The sequence below is a fragment of the Lissotriton vulgaris genome, chromosome 2_1 (assembly GCF_964263255.1).
Source record: "Lissotriton vulgaris chromosome 2_1, aLisVul1.2, whole genome shotgun sequence".
NCBI classification, from domain to species: domain Eukaryota; kingdom Metazoa; phylum Chordata; class Amphibia; order Caudata; family Salamandridae; genus Lissotriton; species Lissotriton vulgaris.
The window spans coordinates 387,862,189-387,884,653 of record NC_141687.1 but is presented as its reverse complement, the minus strand read 5'-3'; the positions used below and the strand labels follow the sequence as shown (position 1 = coordinate 387,884,653).

The window sequence follows — 22,465 nt, the reverse complement described above, 5'->3', positions numbered from 1 at the left end:
CCCTCAAACACGCGACCCGCAAGCACCACCAGCTCATCCGCACCACCAAGAAGAAATCACTGAAGGAGCGACTGGACAACAACGCCCACGACAGCAAGGAACTCTTCAGCATCCTCAAGGAGTTCTCCAACCCCAGCACCGGCAACAACAACATCACCCCCTCACAAGACCTCTGCGACTCCTTCGCCTCGTTCTTCCACCGCAAGATTGCCGATATCCACAACAGCTTCGGCACACCATCCTCGCACCCAATCGTCGAACCAACGCACCCCACCACGACCCTCCGCACCTGGACCGCAATGACCACCGAAGACACAGCCCGCACGATGAACACCATCCACTCCGGTTCCCCGACTGACCCCTGCCCCCACCACGTCTACAACAAGGCCGACTCCACCATCGCACCCCAACTCCGAGACATCATCAACACCTCCTTCGACACCGACACCTTCCCGGAGAGCTGGAAGCATGCCGAGCTCAGCGCCCTACTGAAGAAACCTACAGCGGACCCCACCGACCTCAAAACCTTCCGCCCTATCTCGCTCCTCCCTTTTCCTGCCAAAGTCATCGAGAAGATCGCCAACAGACAGCTTGCCGCCTTCCTCGAGACGAATGAATCCCTCGACCCCTTGCAGTCCGGTTTCAGAGCCAACCACAGCACCGAGACCGCCCTCATCGCAGCCACCGACGACATCCGAGCCCTTCTCGACTACGGGGAAACAGCGGCACTCATCCTCCTGGACCTCTCCGCCGCGTTCGACACTGCCTCAGCAACACCGGCATCCAAGAGAAGGCATTGAAGTGGATCATCTCGTTCCTCGCTGGAAGAACACAGAGAGTCTGCCTCCCCCCGTTTCGTTCCGAAGCCACCGAAGTCATCTGCCGCGTCCTGCAAGGATCATCACTCAGCCCCACCCTCTTCAACGTCTACATGAGATCTCTCGCAGCCATCGCACGCCAACACAACCTCAACATCATCTCCTACGCCGAAGACACACAGCTGATCCTCTCCCTCACCAGAGACCCCGACACCGCCAGAACCAGCCTCCACGAAGGGATGAAAAACGTCGCAGAGTGGATGAAGAACAGCCGCTTGAAACTGAACTCAGACAAGACGGAAGTCCTCATCCTTGGACCATCACCCTCCGCCTGGGACGACTCCTGGTGGCCCCCAGCCCTGGGCACCGCCCCCAAGCCGACAGACCACGCATGCAACCTGGGCTTCATCCTGGACTCCTCCCTCTCGATGACCAGACAAGTCAACGCCATCTCCTCCTCATGCTTTCACACCCTTCGCATGGTCCGCAAGATCTTCCGATGGATCCCGATCGAAACCAGGAAGACGGTCACCCAGGCCCTCGTCACCAACCGGCTGGACTACGGAAACACTCTCTACGCCGGAACCACAGCCAAGCTACAGAAAAGACTACAACGAATCCAGAACGCCTCCGCCCGACTCATCCTGGACATCCCTCGACGCAGCCACATCTCCAGCCACCTGAGGAAACTGCACTGGCTCCCCGTCAACAAGAGGATCATGTTCAGACTCCTCACCCACGCACACAAGTCTCTCCACAACCTGGGCCCCAAGTACCTCAACGACCGCCTGACCTTCCACACGCCCACCCGCCAGCTACGGTCCGCTAGCCTCGCCCTTGCCGCCGTACCACGCATCCGAAGAGCCACCGCCGGAGGCAGATCCTTCTCCTACCTGGCGGCCAAGACATGGAACTCCCTCCCCACCCACCTTCGACTGACCCAGGACCACCTCGCCTTCAGGAGACAACTCAAGACCTGGCTATTCGAGCAGTAGTGGCCCCCCTCCCCCAAGCGCCTTGAGACCCTCCCGGGTGAGTAGCGCGCTATACAAGTGTTTTGATTGATTGATTGATTGATTGATTAGTCAGGGTGGGGTGTCTGAATCTATAATATCTGGGTTATGTTTAATGATCTCATGGGGTAATAAAAGGTCAATTATACCTACAGATAAGCACCCTTTCACATATTAACCCAAATGAGAAAGTACTTGTAGCACCTTAGGTCAAGGCAGAGGGCCGCGTAATAACTGTGGTGTGAAAGAGTCCAAAGCAGAAATGAGCGTGTGACCAACCCCTCGCTCTGCTCTGCCTGCCTGGAGGCCATATATGATCATAGACATATGTGAACATTCAATAATAGCTTTAGATTTTAACATGAGAGTGCAAGGGAATGCTCATGTTAAGTCTCTCACCTTACATCATGATCACAAAGTTTTCTTTTCCCCAAAAAATTGGCTTAGAGAGTATATAATTGAGGAACATAAGACTGGGGATTTTAGCTGCAGAGCGAGGGACTGCGGAGGATCAGAAATGCCAGGTGGAAAGCGGGCAGGGTGTTCCACATAACGTTTCTTTTCTGGTGCTGGTCAAACATAGAGATAACACAGGTTTCCCCGTATGGTGGGTGTGGTTAGCCCTGTATGCATTACAAACCAAGATGATCTTTATGCTATTTAGCTTCTAAGTTTAAGATGGCTCTCTTCTCAATCATTCCCTGCCTAATTCGTAAATAAGGAGAATTTGGTCTGAGAAGTATGCGTCACAATGCTTTGGAATCCCCTACTTTTCGTCATGTTGAATACCCAACTCAGATGGTTTTTGGTCCTGATTTTTGCTCCTTTTCTGCAGATGAATGTTTTCTTGGATCGCCTCACTTGTTTCTCTGTTTACTAAGTTAGCATTAACAAAATCATTTTGCTTCTATATCTTCACATGTTCCGTATGTATAACCAGTGGCAGCCTTAGGATGGTACGACCGATACCCTCGTACTGGGCACCAGTCTTTGGGGGCACCATTTGTGCTCCGAACTCAGGACCAGCTGCATTGCCCAAAAACCTGCAAAGCGAACACTATTGGCCCTCTTTAATTTCAATAACATTGGTTGTCCTAGAAATAAAAAAGGGACCCATGATTTCACTTCACAGATGACAGTGTTATTGCCAGCACGCCAGGGCAGGACTGACCGTAGCAGGTATCAGGCGTTTGCCCAGGAGGCTGGAAAGGTGGAGGCCGGTTTTGGAGTGCTGGGGGCCGGTTTTATTATAGGGGGCCTGGTTTGCAGCAATGCAGCAATATCAGCCCCCAGTAACAAAGGCGGTAGTGCCAGGAGGCGGTTTTATCAAACAGCAGTGCTTGACGCTTGTACCCTCCCCCCCTCCAGGGGTGGGGGCTGGTCTGTCAAAATTACCAGGGCTGCTTTGGGTTCCCAGTCCGGCTCTGCGGCCTGCGCACTGTTCTGCCTTTATAGACACCCGCTTGTTGGGAGCCGTCCTGGAGGCACAGAAAAGCTGTTCCTGTATGGATTCATTTGATTATTGGCAGCATGGCGGAGTTACGTTCTCAGGAGAGTAATAAAGGTCAGACAAGCTCATGGTATAAAGTTATTCATTATCAGGGCCGGACTGGGAACTGAAAGCAGCCCTGGCAAATTTTGCCAGACCAGCCCCCGTCCGGCACGTAGTGAGCGAGCGCAGCGAGCGAGCCCGACTGCCACTTGCGGGGTTTGGGGGGGTTCTCCCCACAAGAACATTTTGGAAAATGACAGACCAAAATGGTGAATGTTACAGATCATCTTTCATTACATATTCAAATTGTATCAACTTTCAAAGCACAGTAAATAGTAGATGATGACCTTAAAGAACATCAGGTTACCCACCCAGTTATATGCAGAGCACCAAAAATAGACAGATAGTAGTGAATCAGAGAGAAAATAGTAAAAGTGAGACCAGCCCCCACATGGTGATCCGCCAAGAGGTCTGAAGACTCATGAAAAACAAATGAAGACGTCTGTATAATACATTCATTGACAAAAAATATTGTATAGAAACACTGGGAGCATGAACTAGCACTGACTGTGGCAATTGGTCTGGCTATGTTTTTACGTGGGGAGGAGAGAGAGGGGGGGAAGGAAGGGGGAGAAAGAAAGGGAGACAGAAGAAGGGAAAGGGAGAAGTAGAGGGAGAAAAAGAGGAAGAGAATGAGAGAGAGGAAGGAGAGGAATGAGAGAAAGATAAGGAGAGGGGTGGAAAGAGAGAGGGAGGGATAGAGAGAGGGACACGAGAGAGAGGGAGAGAGAGGAGAGATAGAGAGAGGGAGGGGGAGAGGGAAAGGGAGAGGGAGAGAGACAGAGAGGGGGAGAGAGAAATACAGGGATAGAAAAGAGAGAGAGGGAGGGATAGAGAGAAAATAATAGAGAGAAAGGGATAGAGAGTGAGAGACAAACCAAGAGAGATATGGGGATAGAGAGGGAGAGAGGGGGGATAGAGGGGGGGAGAGAGAGGGGATAGGTATAGAGAGAGTGAGAGGGATAAGTAGTGAGCGAGTGAGGGAGCGAGAGAGAGAGAGGGATAGAGAAATAGAGAGAGAGGGATAGAGAGAGGGAAAGAGGAAGGGAGCAAGAGAGGGAGAGAGAGAAAGGGAGAGAGAGTGGGTGAGAGAAAGGAAGTGGGAGGGAGAGAGAGGAGAGATAGAGAGAGGGGAGAGAGGGAGGGGGAGAGAGGGAGAAGGAGAGAGGGGGAGAGAAATACAGGGATAGAAAAGAGAGAGAGGGAGGGATAGAGGGAGAGGGGGAGAGAGAAAAGGATAGAGAGAAAGCGATAGAGAGTGAGAGACGAACCAAGAGAGATATGAGGATAAAAAACGAGAGAGGGATAGGTATAGAGAGAGTGAGGGATGAGTAGAGAGCGCGTGAGGGAGCGAGAGAGAGGGATAGAGAAATAGAGAGAGAGGGATAGAGAGAGAGAGGGAAGGAGGGAGGGAGCAAAAGAGGGAGAGAGAGAAAGGGAGAGAGAGAAAGGGAGAGAGAGAAAGGGAGAGAGAGGGGGCAGAGAAAGGAATTGGGACGGAGAGAGAGGAGAGATAGAGAGGGTAGAGAGGGGAGAGAGGGAGAGAGAGAGGGAGGGGGAGAGAGAGAGAGAAGGAGAGAGGGGGAGAGAAATACAGGGATAGAAAAGAGAGAGAGGGAGGGATAGAGAGAAAAGGATAGAGAGAAAGGGATAGAGAGTGAGAGAGGAACCGAGAGAGATATGGGAATAGAGAGAGGGGGGATAGAGGGAGGGAGAGAGAGAGTAAGAGGGTGAGAGAGCAAGAGAGGGATGGGTATAGAGAGAGATTGAGAGGGATAAATAGAGAGCGTGTGAGGGAGCAAGAGAGGCGGATAGAGAAATAGAGAGAGAGGGAGAGGGAGAGAGAGAGAGAGATAGAGGGACCGAGCAAGAGAGGGGGCGAGAGAAAGAAAGCGTTGTAGGGAGGGAGAAGGAGGGCGAAAGAGAGGGGCGCGAGAGAGAAAGAGACAGAGAGAGTGGGAGAGAGAGAGGGATAGAGAAAGGGATAGGGAGAGAGGGATATAGAGAGAGAGGGGGGACAGATGGAAGGAGAGAGAAAGAGAGAGATTGAGAGAGAGAGAAAGAGATAGAGAGATAGAGAGATCACACTGTTCCTTTTTTTGTCCGCATTTGTCTTTTCTTCTTCCTTTCATCTCTACACCCCCGACTGGCTCCGCTTCAGCCACCTATGGGGCAACATGCATGCCAGACAGAGCACAACTGTGCTACCTGTACGTCCCAATATTGACAGCAGGCAACACTTAAACCAAAAGGTCCATAGTCATAGAGACATTTTAAGGTAATGGACATGAGATAAATGCACATCCACCGAGTCTGAAATGGAACGCATTACACAGTCTGTGCTTATCCCAACACCAGCCAAGGATCCAGCCTTCCTGGACCAAACGTGGACGCCTCTGAGTCAGCATTTCAAAACTTGTTGTAAACTGCGGCAGATTCAAAGGAAGAGACAACTTTTTTTACATCACGTTTGTCAGCCTCACATTCCTTTGCTCCTCAAAGTGCAAACAAATATGAGATCATACCATTATCTCCAAGGTTTAAACACAACTGGGTTTTTAGTCAAAAATAAGTAGATTTCACTGTTAGGAGTTATCACTAAGGCACATGATATGGCAATTTCAATGGACACCATGGGGTCAGGTTTGCAGGATGCACCGCCGTGTAAAGTTGTACTACAATGATGGCCTTTATGGCTCTGACAGTGATTTACAACAATAAAGTATGTCTGCAAATAGCTTGGTGCAGCCTACAGATTCCATGCCCAATTCCTCAAAGTTGCAGCAATTGCTGATCACTAATATTAATCCATCCCATGCCTAGGGCATGATTAAAGTAGGAGAAAGAACAAAGCAGCCAACCAGCCTGCTGCATTAGCTTAGTTCAGTTCTCCAACTTTAATCGCGGCCTGCCGGCCTGGCCGCGAGCACCATGCGCACAGCGCACCAAATCAAAAATTGTAATCATGATGATGATTGATTCATCATCATAATTACACATTTTTGATTTATTGCCTGCACCTGCGTCGGTCCTGTCATCGGCATGTACACACATAGCTGTGCATATAATGAGGGGGTCCCGGGCCGAGCCCCTCAGCCTGAGTTGTGCGCTCAGCTCAGCCTCTCACAGGAGTCCTGTGAGAGGCTGAGTGGAGCGCACAACTCAGGCTGAGGGGCCCGGGTCCCCTCATTATATGCACAGCTCTGTGTGTACATGATGTCGAGTATTTTCGCCTTTGCCGCCCCCTTGTGGCAAACGCATTGAGGAGCGGGGTGTTGCTGCCCCGAGACTGTCGGCAGATGATAGCTGAGGGAGGCCGCTGCCCCAAAACGTGTGCCCCCCGGGGTGGACAACCCCCTAGCTACGCCACTGTTTCTTACTGCTTCTTTTCAGGCAGGCCCCTTCCCACGAGGAATGTATATTCGTTGTATACATTTCCCACTCTCTTTTGTCCCCTCCCAGTCCCCACCTCCCTGGCTCTTTCTATCCCTTCCTCTGACCCTTGTTGTGAGAGAGAATATTGGTACTGTTGGGAGGGAGACACAAGATACATTTGTAACACGTGACGCAATTAGGGCTTTACAAATATATTGTACTGGAGAAACCCCTTTAAGCCCGCAGGGCAGGGAGCCCCGACGCCCCAGCAGCTACACCCTAGAATAACTGAGGTGAGGTTCCAGGTCCCCTGGCTTGAGGAACTTGAAGAGGCACTCAGGGAGGAGGCCTTAGGACACAGACCAGATTCTCTTGCTGATGAGGGAAGCTCTTTTATTGAGGGCTTCGCAAACCAACACTTGCACAGAAGCATATTTTACTCGCATCTCAAAATATACTTCTAGGGCAGGGGTCTTCATGATGAAGGCTTTGGGGATAAGGGAATTATAAATGAGCTGTCAGCTGAGTCTGGATTATGATGTGATCGTTGACCAAGAAGGACTCATTAGAATAGAAATCTTATCTGAGGGAATGGGTGTGTTCTTCTCTGTCACTAAACCGGCTGTTCTGGGTAGGAAAATCTTCAAAGGCCTAGGCAACGAGGAAGGCTCAGCAGAGGACTCTTTAGACGCATGTGACACGCCCAATGTTTTCACTCTTTTATCCTCCGACTGGTCACCAGATCATTGTCTCTTTTGCCAAGAGGGTTTGTTATTGTCTTTATCTTTGCCGTCAGTTGCAGCCATACAAAGAAAAAATATCCTTAAAGAAAATACAGCACCTTCCACTGCCTGTCCTTAGGTCCTTCATTACTACTCACTGCTGGATGGCTGGAATTGTTGGACTCCATATGTTTGCTTTGTGTCCAGTCATTTCTGACTGCTAGAATCGTATCTTTAGCCAATTGTCTGAAATATTAAGCAGGATGTTACGGATACTTCTAAAGCAGGGCCATATCACATGCACAAGAAGGGACCTTACCTAGCAGTATGTGCTGGACTATGCCTATAGGAGCTCAACTAACATTGAGATTAATAGAAGAATCTTATTTATCATTTTTTGCTTTTCTCAGATGTGTAGCCCCAGACAGGACTCCGCTACCTCACTGTGTCAGATAACTCAAGTTGCATTTCACTGATGAGGACTACCACGGCCAGTCAAGGCTGGTCTAGGGATATTTGTGAGACAGTACAGAACAATAAAAAACTTAAAGGTCTGAAAGAAAAAAAGCTAAGTCCTCTGGGTCCTCAATGAAAAAAACTACAAACTGACAATGCGCTGAACCAGCCCCAAGTGGTCGAAAGACACTAAATGTAAGGTAGAAGTCCTATCAGCCCACCCTCATGGCGGAGCCTCGTCATTTAGGACATCTAGAACCAGATTGGTGTATCCGTGTCCAGATGAATCGGCTGGATATCACACGGTTATGGTTCACAGGATGAAAGTGTCCACGCCACTGGCGGTGCTGATACAGGGCAGTGCAGTGAAAGTTGAGTGAGTGATATTAAAATGACGGTCAAGGCAAAAGAAAAATACTTTTATTAATATTCACCTGGACGTCACATTAAAAAGGGTGCAAAACAGTGTAACAAAATCACTGTCTACTTTGCTGAGTGGTTAATAAGGCCAACATGTTTCTGCCATAAGGTGAAAGTACACCGGCATTCTTCAGGGCCACTAGTGTAAAGATGCTACTGCAAAGATACACTCTATTTATAGTGCAAAAAAAGGTGAAATGTCAGACACAAAATAAGTCTGTCAACAGTGAATGTGGTCAATTGGACCATCCTACCGTATCCTCTTAGAACCATGTGATGATAGAGGATGCAGTCCCTGCAATCAAAAACAGAAAAAATAAAATAACTAATTGTTATTCTATATGCATGATAGATTCCAAGGGACAATCAACCCTGGACAAAACTATTTTATCATACAGTGAGAACCCAAAAAAGACTCAGCTAGGCCAGTCATGCCTCTGACGGCCAATCAATTGATAAAGGTTTCCCGTAGGGTAAACCACAGAAAATTCTGAAAATAAGTTGAACAAACAAGTGGACTTACCCAACTATGTGTGGGAATCAAGCCTCACCTCGCCCGGCAACGGCTCGGAGAATGAGGCCCCGCTCTGTGCACAGAAAGAATAAATAAACAGATAGACTGTCAGAGATCTGATCAGTGTCCTCAACCATTGGTGTATATTAAAAATTGTGCATGACAGGATTATTTTTACTTTCACTTTCCCCTTTGCTTTCTCTTCTTCCTCCTTTCTCTTCTCTTGCTATATTTCGGGTTTTTGGGGCGACAGACACTCTGCTAGGGGGGGGGGGCAGGCCATAGCCTCTGCATGTGTGTAGGGTGGGGGGTTACTTTTTGGTTCGAGGTTTTTTTTTTTTTTTTTTTCTATGGTGCCTTTCTTTGTTCTTTTATGATTTTTCCTTTTTATTTGGTCTGTGTTAGGCATATTGGGGGATGGGTGGCGGCACAAATGTTTAGGGGTAGTTGAGACAGTTTTCTGGTGGTATGACTAATTTGTGACCCTCCTCTGGTCGGGACTTGCATGTTGTGATTCGAACTGTTTGGTGCTGTTGCTACTCGTCAAGTCCCACCTACATGGACCTCGTTCTTTATCTTTTAATAGCTTATGTATGGAGTATTATGACCTGATCTCAATAGTCGCGTAAAAAAAAGTTTAAAATTAACCTGCATTGCTCCTGCGCCTAGGTACTGCGGCGTTTCCTGATCTGTATTTCACATTGCACCTGCTGCTCAGCTGCATTACCTTGTCACCGTATTGCATGCACTAGTGCTTCATGAGAGTTCGTGGCCGGCCGGACGGTTGTAGGCCCGTATTTGTACTAATTTTGTGCACATTAAAGGTTTTCAAAAATTAAAAAAAATAAATAAATTTGTGCATGAAAACTTGGTTGTAAGTTGCCCACAGTGATCACGCTGCCATAGAGAAAGAGGGTAGGTGTAGCATCAAGTATTCGATGGAAAGGCAGGCTTAAACTGACAAAAAAGGATGGATAAATGTTCAAAACACTCAATCCCTCATGATGTCATCAAAAATTGTCAACCAGGAGGCTATCTCAATATTCATATTGAGGGTATTGTTCAAGGTTGACAGAAACTGGGGGAGATAAATGACTCAGCTCACTTCATGCTACAGCCTATGCTTATAGAGTAGCCTTCACTGGTAGTATTAATGTGAAGGAAAACGCTCAAAAACGTGTAAATGCCTAAGCGCCCGACTAGCCAGACAAGCACCTCTATTAAGTACCCACAATCAGAGTAAAACTGGGCAAAGCAAGCATGTAACAGGTAGCACTGCAGAAACTCACCTCTCCGTCGGTACCTCTCGGCGAAATCCTGAGCCGAAGGGGAGGCAACGAGGAGAGGCGAGAGGCACGTTTAAATACCCCCATTGATTGGTGGTGAATGCGTACATTCGGCACACCTGGTAGGCCGATGTACGTCATGCCGATCTCCAATGCGGGGACCTTAGCAGAAGCGCATGCGCGTCGGTGGACCACTCGTAAGTAGACGTGGTCTCAACCGGAGCATGCGCTGAAGGAGCGTTTAGAGTACGAACGTTCTCAGCATAAACGGAAGCATGACGTCTGCAAGCCTCGGGGATATTCGCGCGTGCGCAATTAATACTGTTGTTTGTCTAAAGATTGCGCATGCGCAGAAGACAAGTGGCAAGGAAAGACACTTACATAACATAGTGGAACAGCGGCTAACTGATATCTACAGATGTATGCATGCAAACGTGTGCCTGGGGCACTACAGAGAATACTTCACACATGGTCAGGTAGTTGACACAAGTATATTGATTTGCAGTCCCGAAATTAAGATGAAAAACTGGGATATACACTGACCACAAGTGTGTGCATGCCCACATAGGCGTGGGGCACTACAAAACTTACTAATCATATGGTCAAGAAATTGACACATGTGTAATCAATTACAGTCTTGAGTATCTAATGTGAACTAGATATAAGTGGGACCATCCCCTATGTATATTATCCACCATAGTCCACTTCTGGGATAAGACTGGCGGAGAGAGGTGTTATGTAAAGGGAGCTATGGATAGTATTGCACTCTTTGCATCAGGTGATGCAAGGTGGTATCTTAGACAGCAAGCCATACAGTAATGATCCATATTTCATTAGATTGGGAAATATATGATGGTCAATTACCCCAAAGGGCATAGTGTGCTGGTCATATAGACACCCATGGGATATTGTCATTTAGCCCTGCCACGTCAGTTTTTAATTTAAAAATCCAACGTTGTTCCTTGATGAAGAGAAAACGTGAAACAACAGTGATGTGTGCAGGGATAAATGGCTGGTCTAGGACCACCCACCTTAAACCATCCGCCTTATGTTTCTTAGCTAGAAAGTGATTAGTTAGGCAGGTGGACTGTTTATTGCAACGTATTGTGCTCTTATGTTCACTAATACGTAATTTTACTTTTCTGGTGGTATGTCCGATGTATGTCAGATTGCAAGGGCACGTGATCATATAGATCAATTTCTCAGAGTTGCAATTAGTGTGGTTAGTCAATCTCCATGGTCTAGCTGTTCCAATGTCAATAGAAAGGGTCTTCTGAGTCTGGGGGCATACGGTGCATCCGCCGCAGGGGTAATGCCCCCGGACTGGAGAGGTATTCCAAATGGTGTCAAGAGTGGTAGAGGTTTCTCTTCTCTGAGTCTTGGGCCTGGTATGTACCAGACTATCCCTGATACTTGGCCCTCTTTTGAAGGCAAATAGGGGCCTGGGTATTTCTCCCGATGCTGTATTGAGGATCTTCCAGTGTCTCAGCACTATTTTTTTAACCACATTAGATAGAGTGCTGAAAGTATGTACCATCGTCATCCTATTTGAAGGCACCTTACTGCGTTGATGTTCAATGAGTGCCTCTCGATTGTTATTGAACGCTCTTTTGTGCGCCCAACGTATCAGATGGTTTGGGTAGTGACGTTCCTTCAGGTTCAATGATAGCTCCTTCGCATGTTGTTCATACAGAGTATTGGAGGAACAATTTCTTCGCACCCTCAGAAATTGACCTACAGGTAAGTTCACGAAGTGACTGCGGGTGGAAACTCCGGTATGATAACAGTGAATTACGTGCCATAGGCTTCTTATAGAGTTGACTTTGTGAGCCTTCTTCTCCAGGGAAGATTAGAAGATCTAAAAATGGCAACTGCTCTTTACTATGTTCCATCGTAAAGTGGAGGTATTGATTCCTAGAGTTCAACCAGGTATGGAAATCAGTAACCTCGGTACAAGTGCCTCTCCAAACGACAATGATGTCATCAATATATCTGCGCCACAGCAACACTCCCCATTGATGTTCCGGAGACTTGGAGGTAGAGGTCTCAAGAAGCTAGGTATCTCAGCACTACACATCCTGTGGTACCGTACTTTTACTGTCTCCCTAAAATTCATAAGGAGAAGAGACCTCCTCCGGGACGCCAGATTATTTCGGGGATTGGCTCTTTACTCGAGCCATTATCCACTTTTGTGGATTTTTTTCTCAAACCGATCGTGAAAGAGACACCTTCGTACCTACAAGACACTGGTGATGTTTTGCGACTCCTTGCAGAGACCGAGTTCAACGTCGAGACTGACCTACTGGTGAGTTTCGACGTCGAGTCTCTCTATACATGCATCCCGCAACAAGAGACTTTGGACTGCATTAGGAGTCTATTAGAGTCAAGACAATTGGATACAATTACTCCAGTACCTTTCATCATGGAGTGTGCCAGATTGGCCATGATGGAGAATTATTTTCAATATCAAGATGACCTCTACCTCCAAGTCTTCGGAACATCAATGGGGAGTGTTTTTGCCCCGAGTCTTGCTAATTTGTATATGCACCAGTTTGAGCAAGACTATGTTCTGAACCACAACAATCCTTTCTATGGACAGGTGTTGCTGTGGCGCAGATATATTGATGACATCATTGTCGTTTGGAGAGGCACTTGTACCGAGGTTACTGATTTCCATACCTGGTTGAACTCTAGGAATCAATACCTCCACTTTACGATGGAACATAGTAAAGAGCAGTTGCCATTTTTAGATCTTCTAATCTTCCCTGGCGAAGGAGGCTTACAAAGTCAACTCTATAAGAAGCCTATGGCACGTAATTCACTGTTATCATACCGGAGTTTCCACCCGCAGTCACTTCGTGACAACCTACCTGTAGGTCAATTTCTGAGGGTGCGAAGAAATTGTTCCTCCAATACTCTGTATGAACAACATGCGAAGGAGCTATCATTGAACCTGAAGGAACGTCACTACCCAAACCATCTGATACGTCGGGCGCACAAAAGAGCGTTCAATAACAATCGAGAGGCACTCATTGAACATCAACGCAGTAAGGTGCCTTCAGGTAGGATGACGATGGTACATACTTTCAGCACTCTATCTAATGTGGTTAAAAAAATAGTGCTGAGACACTGGAAGATCCTCAATAAAGCATCGGGAGAAATACCCAGGCCCCTATTTGCCTTCAAAAGAGGGCCAAGTATCAGGGATAGTCTGGTACATACCAAGCCCAAGACTCAGAGAAGAGAAACCTCTACCACTCTTGACACCATTTGGAATACCTCTCCAGTCCGGGGGCATTTCCCCTGCGGCGGATGCACCGTATGCCCCCAGACTCAGAAGACCCTTTCTATTGACATTGGAACAGCTAGACCATCGAGATTGACTAACCACACTAATTGCAACTCTGAGAAATTGATCTATATGATCACGTGCCCTTGCAATCTGACATACATCGGACATACCACCAGAAAAGTTAAATTACGTATTGGTGAACATAAGAGCACAATACGTTGCAATAAACAGTCCACCTGCCTAACTAATCACTTTCTAGCTAAGAAACATAAGGCGGATGATTTAAGGTGGGTGGTCCTGGACCAGCCATTTATCACTGCACACATCACTGATGTTTCACGTTTTCTCTTCATCAAGGAACAACGTTGGATTTTTAAATTAAAAACTGACGTGGCAGGGCTAAATGACAATATCCCATGGGTGTCTATACGACCAGCACACTTGCCCTTTGGGGTAATTGACCATCATATATTTCCCAATCTAATGAAATATGGATCATTACTGTATGGCTTGCTGTCTAAGATACCACCTTGCATCACCTGATGCAAAGAGTGCAATACTATCCATAGCTCGCTTTACATAACACCTCTCTCCGCCAGTCTTATCCCAGAAGTGGACTATGGTGGATAATATACATAGGGGATGGTCCCACTTATATCTAGTTCACATTAGATACTCAAGACTGTAATTGATTACACATGTGTCAATTTCTTGACCACATGATTAGTAAGTTTTGTAGTGCCCCACGCCTATGTGGGCATGCACACACTTGTGGTCAGTGTATATCCCAGTTTTTCATCTTAATTTCGGGACTGCAAATCAATATACTTGTGTCAACTACCTGACCACGTGTGAAGTATTCTCTTTAGTGCCCCTGGCACACGTTTGCATGCATACATCGGTAGATATCAGTTAGCCGCTGTTCCACTATGTTATGTAAGTGTCTTTCCTTGCCACTTGTCTTCTGCCCATGCGCAATCTTTAGACAAACAGTATTAATTGCGCACGCGCGAATATCCCCGAGGCTTGCAGACGTCATGCTTCCGTTTATGCTGAGAACGTTCGTACTCTAAACGCTCCTTCAGCGCATGCTCCGGTTGAGACCACGTCTACTTACTAGTGGTCCACCGACGCGCATGCGCTTCTGCTAAGGTCCCCTCATTGGAGATCGGCATGACGTACATCGGCCTACCAGGTGAGCCGAATGTACGCATTCACCACCAATCAATGGGGGTATTTAAACGCGCCTCTCGCCTCTCCTCGTTGCCTCCCCTTCGGCTCAGGATTTCGCCGAGAGGTACCGACGGAGAGGTGAGTTTCCGCAGTGCTGCCTGTTACATGCTTGCTTTACCCTGTTTTACTCTGATTGTGGGTACTTAATAGAGGTGCTTGTCTGGCTAGTCGGGCGCTTAGGCATTTACACGTTTTTGAGCGTTTTCCTTCACATTAATACTACCAGTGAAGGCTACTCTATAAGCATAGGCTGTGCATGAGGTGAGCTGAGTCATTTATCTCCCCCAGTTTCTGTCAACCTTGAACAATACCCCCAATATGAATATTGAGATAGCCTCCTGGTTGACAATTTTTGATGACATCATGAGGGATTGAGTGTTTTGAACATTTATCCATCCTTTTTTGTCAGTTTAAGCCTGCCTTTCTATCTAATACTTGATGCTACACCTACCCTCTTTCTCTATGGCAGCGTGATCACTGTGGGCAACTTACAACCAAGTTTTCATGCACAATTTTTAATATACACCAATGGTTGAGGACACTGATCAGATCTCTGACAGTCTATCTGTTTATTTATTCTTTCTGTGCACAGAGCGGGGCCTCATTCTCCGAGCCGCTGCCGGGCGAGGTGAGGCTTGATTCCCACACATAGTTGGGTAAGTCCACTTGTTTGTTCAACTTATTTTCAGAATTTTCTGTGGTTTACCCTACGGGAAACCTTTATCAATTGATTGGCCATCAGAGGCATGACTGGCCTAGCTGAGTCTTTTTTGGGTTCTCACTGTATGATAAAATAGTTTTGTCCAGGGTTGATTGTCCCTTGGAATCTATCATACATATAGAATAACAATTAGTTATTTTATTTTTTCTGTTTTTGATTGCAGGGACTGCATCCTCTATCATCACATGGTTCTAAGAGGATACAGTAGGATGGTCCAATTGACCACATTCACTGTTGACAGACTTATTTTGTGTCTGACATTTCACCTTTTTTTGCACTATAAATAGAGTGTATCTTTGCAGTAGCATCTTTATACTAGTGGCCCTGAAGAATGCCGGTGTACTGTCACCTTATGGCAGAAACATGTTGGCCTTATTAACCACTCAGCAAAGTAGACAGTGATTTTGTTACACTGTTTTGCACCCTTTTTAATGTGACGTCCAGGTGAATATTAATAAAAGGATTTTTCTTTTGCCTTGACCGTCATTTTAATATCACTCACTCAACTTTCACTGCACTGCACTGTATCAGCACCGCCAGTGGCGTGGACACTTTCATCCTGTGAACCATAACAGTGTGATATCCAGCCGATTCATCTGGGCACAGACACACCAATCTGGTTCTAGATGTCCTAAATGACAAGGCTCCGCCATGAGGGTGGGCTGATAGGACTTCTACCTTACATTTAGTGTCTTTCGACCACTTGGGGCTGGTTCAGCGCATTGTCAGTTTGTAGTTTTTTTCATTGAGGACCCAGAGGACTTAGCTTTTTTTCTTTCAGACCTTCAAGTTTTTTATTGTTCTGTATAGTCTCAGTAGGGGTTCGAACTTGGATGGTCTATAAACATACTCCCTTTGACCCTCCCTTAATAGTTGTTTTTCCATATTTGTGAGACAGCCCATAAGGTAGATGGTCTAATTGTTGTGGCTTTAAAATTATTCCATCCATTTATTAAAACTATTACAATTCATTGTATAATGTAAATGTCTTTCCAATATTAAAACATCAGGACACAATACGAATATAGGGACTTCCCTCATTACAGCAACTCAAACAATTGTAGTCAAGTCCCTACATTTGATTTCTTCTTTTACAACATTATTTATAGCACATTGTTTGCTTGGGCCTTGAATGGTACCTTTTCCAGTTAAAACACGATAAAATATTTATTAGTCGAGCCCTGCTTTGACCTAGTCTATTATTCTATAGTCGGATCAAAAGTGATTTGCATATGGTTTATCGCTGTACTGGCACAGTTACCAACATAACAATGGGGACAAAGCGCTACAGAGTACCTCTAAAGTGCCTAAACTTAAGTCAAATTCCAACTAACAACTTTTTGTTTTTCTCAGCGTCTCGCACACAAAGCGGAAATATAAAAGCTGTGCTCCGGGGACTGGCACACACTCCCTCAAGCATACATCAAATCAGCCGAAGCTCTCACCGGTCACCAACCACACTCCAGGCAATATACACCTTTCAGAGACAACCCCTTGATGGCATCACCTTCCATCACTCTCTTTCACACTCACTGACAGACAGGTTGCATAGGCTCACAGAAGCCACCACGGGGTGCTCCAGCACTTTATACAAAACGCCTGCATTTTACAGGGCAATGCCCTTTGGAAAGAAGACCACATCCATCCCTGAAAGGAAAAACATTTTGGAAAACCATACAGGTGAGTGATACGATACTTCTATGCCACAAAACAGCAAAAATAGAAAAAGTGCACTCCAAAATTCTTGTGAGTATGACTTGGCCGCACTTCCTTCTACCCGTCCTCCTTTTATGCAATCCTTTTCGTCTCCCCTTTCCTCCCTCTCTGCGTGCTTTTCTCTTGGCTATCTTCCTTTCTTTCCCGTCACCACTCACACTTCTCTAACCCACAATAATTAATATTATTCCCACTTAAATGTCTGCCTGTCTCCTGCACCCCATCAGTCCGCCAATCTCCTCACAGGAAAGGTAGGAGGCCTTAGGACACAAACCAGAGTCAGACCTCAACCACTGCGCTAGGCCCGCCACCTTTTTGTGCCACCACACCATGAACACAATCATCATTAATTGAATTGGTGCTAGGGCGGAAAAACGTACTCACCCCCTGCAGTCCTGCTGTTGGTTACAGACACAGGGGCTACGGCTAGCCAGTAGAATAATTACATTTTCTTGCTTGTTTCGTGACTCTCGTGACTCGTGATGCTGCAGTCTTGCGCAGTTTTAATTGCCCAATGTGCTGTGCGCATGCGGGACTCAGGGAATTACATCATCAGCGCTCCCTAGAGATGCCCGCAAATGCCGTGGAGGAGGAGTTAGTGTATAATTCTGCGCGCTGCGCACAGGCACCTCCTCCTCTGTGTTTGGATGCACAGTCAGACACCGGTCAATCAGGTTTGCTGTTGCTTGCGCTGCTGTTTTCCCTGCAGGCTGCAGCTAGAGCGGAGTGGACTCATCTCGGTCGGAGACGGTCACCAAGGCCCTCGTCACCAGCCGTCTGGACTACGGCAACACCCTCTACGCCGGAACCACCGCCAAACTCCAGAAGAGACTCCAGCGGATCCAGAACGCCTCAGCACGACTCATCCTGGACATCCCCCGCCGCGGCCACATCTCCGGACACCTGAGAGACCTGCACTGCTCCCGGTCAACAAGAGAATCACCTTCCGTCTCCTCACCCACGCACACAAAGCCCTACACAGCCAAGGCCCAGGATACCTCAACAGCCGCCTCAACTTCTACGCTCCCAAACGCCAGCTTCGATCGACCAGCCACGCCCTCGCCGCCGTCCCCCGCATCCGTAGAGCCACCACAGGGGGACGGTCCTTCTCCTACTTCGCCGCCAAGACATGGAACTCCCTCCCCACCCACCTCCGCCTGACCCAGGACCACCTCACCTTCAGGAAGCAACTCAAGACCTGGTTGTTCGAGCAGTAGCAGATCCCCCTCCCCCAGCGCCTTGAGACCCACTGGGTAAGTAGTGCGCTATATAAATGCGATGATTGATTGATTGATTGATTGAGACTATTCAGGCCTGGTAGTATTTGGCTGGGGGGCCGATTTTCAGCCCGACCGTCACTACTTCAGAGAGAAGTCACCAGGTGTCTCAGACACGACACCTGGTGACTTCTCTCTGAAGTAGTGACGGTCGGACTGAAAATCGGCCCCCCAGCCACAAAACCAGCCCCTGTTAGAAAACCGGCCCCCTCAACTCCATCCAGCCTACCGGGGGATTGCCCAGTGCCCGAAAACACCAGTCCGGCCCTGTTCATTATTAGATTTGAAGACTTCTTGGTTCAGTTAAGTTGGCACTTGGCAGAGCAGTAGGGTGGCACATCCTTCTCTGTTCAAGCAGCCAAACTATGGAACTCCTTACCCCCCAGCATAAGGTCCACCGTCAACCACCTTATCTTCAGAAAACTACTCAAGATTTGGCTCTTCCCCACAAAAATTTACAGCATATCCCTCTGTATACAAGCATTTGTTTTCACTATAGATATGTAACTATCTTTGCGTATTACTTTGTATAAACATGTAAAATAATTTTGTTGTTGAGAGAAAAAATAATAATAATAATAATAAATAAATAAAAATCATCTTTGGTCTACATGTGCATACTTCCATTGTGCATCTATGTACCTTCCATGTACTTGGATCTGTGTGTCTGTCACTTTTCTCCTGAAAAAGCAAATCCAATGCACTTCCCTATTTCTCATCCTGTGCCTCTATCAATATATTTAATCTACATATACTTACCTCCTTTATGTATCTATATACTTTCAATGTAATTATGGATCGATATATTTCTCACTTTCTTCTAATTTAGCATTTCCAATGCACTACCCTATTTTTCAGCCTATACTTCGCTCAATATATCTTCTAGCCAACCTTCTGACTCATTTCAAACTTCTTCTACTACTCCTTCCTATCTCTCATCCTATACATCTATCAATATATCCTCTACATCCACTCTCTCATTTATCCCATACCCCATACCACTACTATGATTGCTAAAATAACTCTTTCCAGACTCTCCCCATCTCTACCATCTGACTCCTCTTTTACTATACGGATTCCCTAAAACAAACCTTTCTAAACGCTTCCCTCTTAGTCTTCCCCTCCAAAACTCCTTTTTACTCATCCAAAAGCCTCCTCCTACTGCTAAGACCTAAAAAAAAAAACCCTTCACTCTTTTATCCCTCCACTATCCTTTTAAATCGAAATTAACAGACTAACATGTTCACTTCTCAAATTCCATATTAAACTATACTAATATACTACCCAAATAACTGAATAACATATCCACTACTCAAATTACTTCATATTTTTTACTATACTCATTTTCAACAGTAAACCTTTATGGGTTCCGGAGGGGCGTACTACTCGCCAGAAAAGAGCTTCAACACCCATCAGGGGTAACAAGTGCTATATGAATGCAAATCTTTCTTCCCCTTTTATCCCTATGCTATCCTTCTCACTCCAAGTTACTGACTAATATCCACCACTGAAATTACTTCATATTTCACCATATTAATTCACCACTAATCCTTTGTAGGCTTCCTGAATGGCGTGCCTCAACAAGCGCTATATAAATACAAACCTTTGTCCTCCTCTATCCTTTTGCTATCATTTCAAATCCAAATAACTGACTAACCGATCCACCACTTAAAATGTACTTGCATGTTTCACTATACTAATTCAACACTAATTCTCTATGGGTCCCGGAGTAGCGTGCTACTCATCAAAAAAGCGCTTTGACACCTCGTCAGGGGTAGTAAGTGCTAAATAAATGCAATTACAATACAATACAATACCATACCAACACAAAACTTAGGCAAAATTACTAAAAGCTAGTATATTTTTCCCTTATTAGTAGCCACTTTAAACAATAAACATAAGAAAAAAAGCAAGATGATATATTTTCTAGAACCTTCATGATCACTGACAAAGCAAACAGGCACGGTCGAGTTAAAAATGATTACACAAAAGTACATATACATTTCCATATAAGTACCATGTTGGGGCCTTGCAGAATCCTAAAATGTGAACAATTGGCAAGCATTTATGTCTGGGAAACGTGGAGATCCTGTTTCCCATATCTCTTTTTATGCACTTCTACCCCTGCTAACTAAACTGAACTCAGGGGTGTACTTCCATTGTTGCAGCCGGTGCAGTGACGCCAGGGCCCACACCCTAATTATTGCTCTATTATATAATTCAAAAGACCTATGCCTGTTTAGGCAAGATAGGACCAGCCTGCAGAGATCTTTGTGTGCCCAACGTTTTTCAGGGAATAATAAAAAAAATTAAAAATGCATGATAACTTTGTTGGTTAATGCAATTAATGGAGTAATCTGGGATTTGTCTGGTCAGTTTTGACTCATGTTAAAGTAGCATTGAGGTTAATGTTCCCGCTTCAAAGCACAGCATATAACATGCAGACCACATATTTATATTTTGTGTGGATAGTTCAGTGGGTTTCTGATTTTGCCACAGATTATTCTATTATCTGCAGTTACAAGCCTTCTAATAAGCACAGTGGCCTATGAACAGCCATCAAAGCGCTGCATGCAAATTGCAAGGCAAAGGTTTAGGGCCTTATTGTTTTTCTCCTCAATCTTTCATTATTGTAAGATTGCTAAAAAGGGTTCCTTTGGGCAGTAATACAATTGTGTTACAATGACCTCCCCAATCATTGCAGTATGTTTCAAATTCTTTTTAAATTTATGGGGTGGATTTACTAACACTTTGTGCCTAGTTTGCGACACAAAAGTGACACAAACCTGGCACAAAGTTTTGTTTTAGGGTTTTCCTTCCAATGCAAATCAGAAAGTGTGTTGGAAAGTGGTCCTAAAGTAACACAAAGTAGCACTGTGCCGGTCTTTGCGTCAAAGAGGCGTACCGTGGGTGCTACATGGCCAATCGCATGCACCCACCAAAGGATTTTGGAGAAAATTCATATCTACTAACTTTAGTAGAAAGGGATTTGCAACCAAAAAGTATGCCTCCTCGAAGCAGGAGTAAAGTTGTCAAAAAGATGTATTTTCTCTAAACCTTTCCAACTTCATATGTGCACTGTACAGTGCAACACACTTGTAAGGTAATAAAGTGTGAAACTTTGTCAAAGCAAGAACATATGCTGGAATGGTGCTCTTCCAGTATAAACCCTATGCTTGACATTAAGCACACACCTTTGCACTGGGTTGCAAAGATATGTGCATTGGCACAAGGCAGCCTAAAGTATGCCAGCACTAGAGGAGAGAGCAACGCACCATGTCTTGTAGATAATGTGCTGTTGTGCTCTCTGCTATTCATGCAAGGCAGTGTCGCAACTTTGGTGACTGTACATCATAAAAACTTAGTAAATTAGTCCCTTCGTTTCTCCAGACTAAGCAGTTTTAACATGTAATGCCTACCAGTATCGATGATCTTTGGCTCCTACACCTTGCAGTCCTTGAAGTCTTAAATAGCATATCCTGTACATTGAGTTACACCCTTGTTTGACTCATTGCATTTGCATAATATGTTTGTGATGTAAAGCGCTCTGACAGTCTACATTAGGATAAGTAGCACTATAAAATAAATAAAGGCGAGAGAGGGCTAAGGAGAGATGAAGGGCACCATTAGAGGGTGGTAGTGAGGGAAGGAGGTCGTGGAAGGGGGCGCCAACAAAGATTGTCGGACTGGGTACCACCAATGCTAAAGCCGGTCCTGTGTATCACTATTGTATGCCATTCAGTTAAGTAAGGAACCTTTTGTTACAATTCAAGAATGTCAGTGCAAGCTTTTTATTATTCTTTAGCATTGGTTTGCATAGTTCATGAACAGTAATACTTACAGTATGGCATTCTGCACAGCAATGGAATCACACTCTACAGGTAAGCAGCAGACGGAGTCTTCTTGCAATTCCTGTGCTAAGCACCACTCACATAGTTACAAATTACAATTCAACAGTTTTCTGCTAGTGGCTCCTAAGAGCTACTATGTCAAAACTAAAAAAAAGGGATCTTAAAGGCAAAACTAGACCCACACGAACAAAATACAGTATACGAAAAACTAGAAACAAA

General features: G+C 45.8%; 1 protein-coding gene across 1 annotated transcript in view; it reads right to left on the bottom strand.

The window, feature by feature from the left end:
• The window catches only part of AOX1 (aldehyde oxidase 1), a 504,603-nt gene that overhangs the window by 29,296 nt on the left and 452,842 nt on the right, over window positions 1-22,465 (bottom strand). The gene's annotated exons all lie outside the window — the stretch shown is intronic.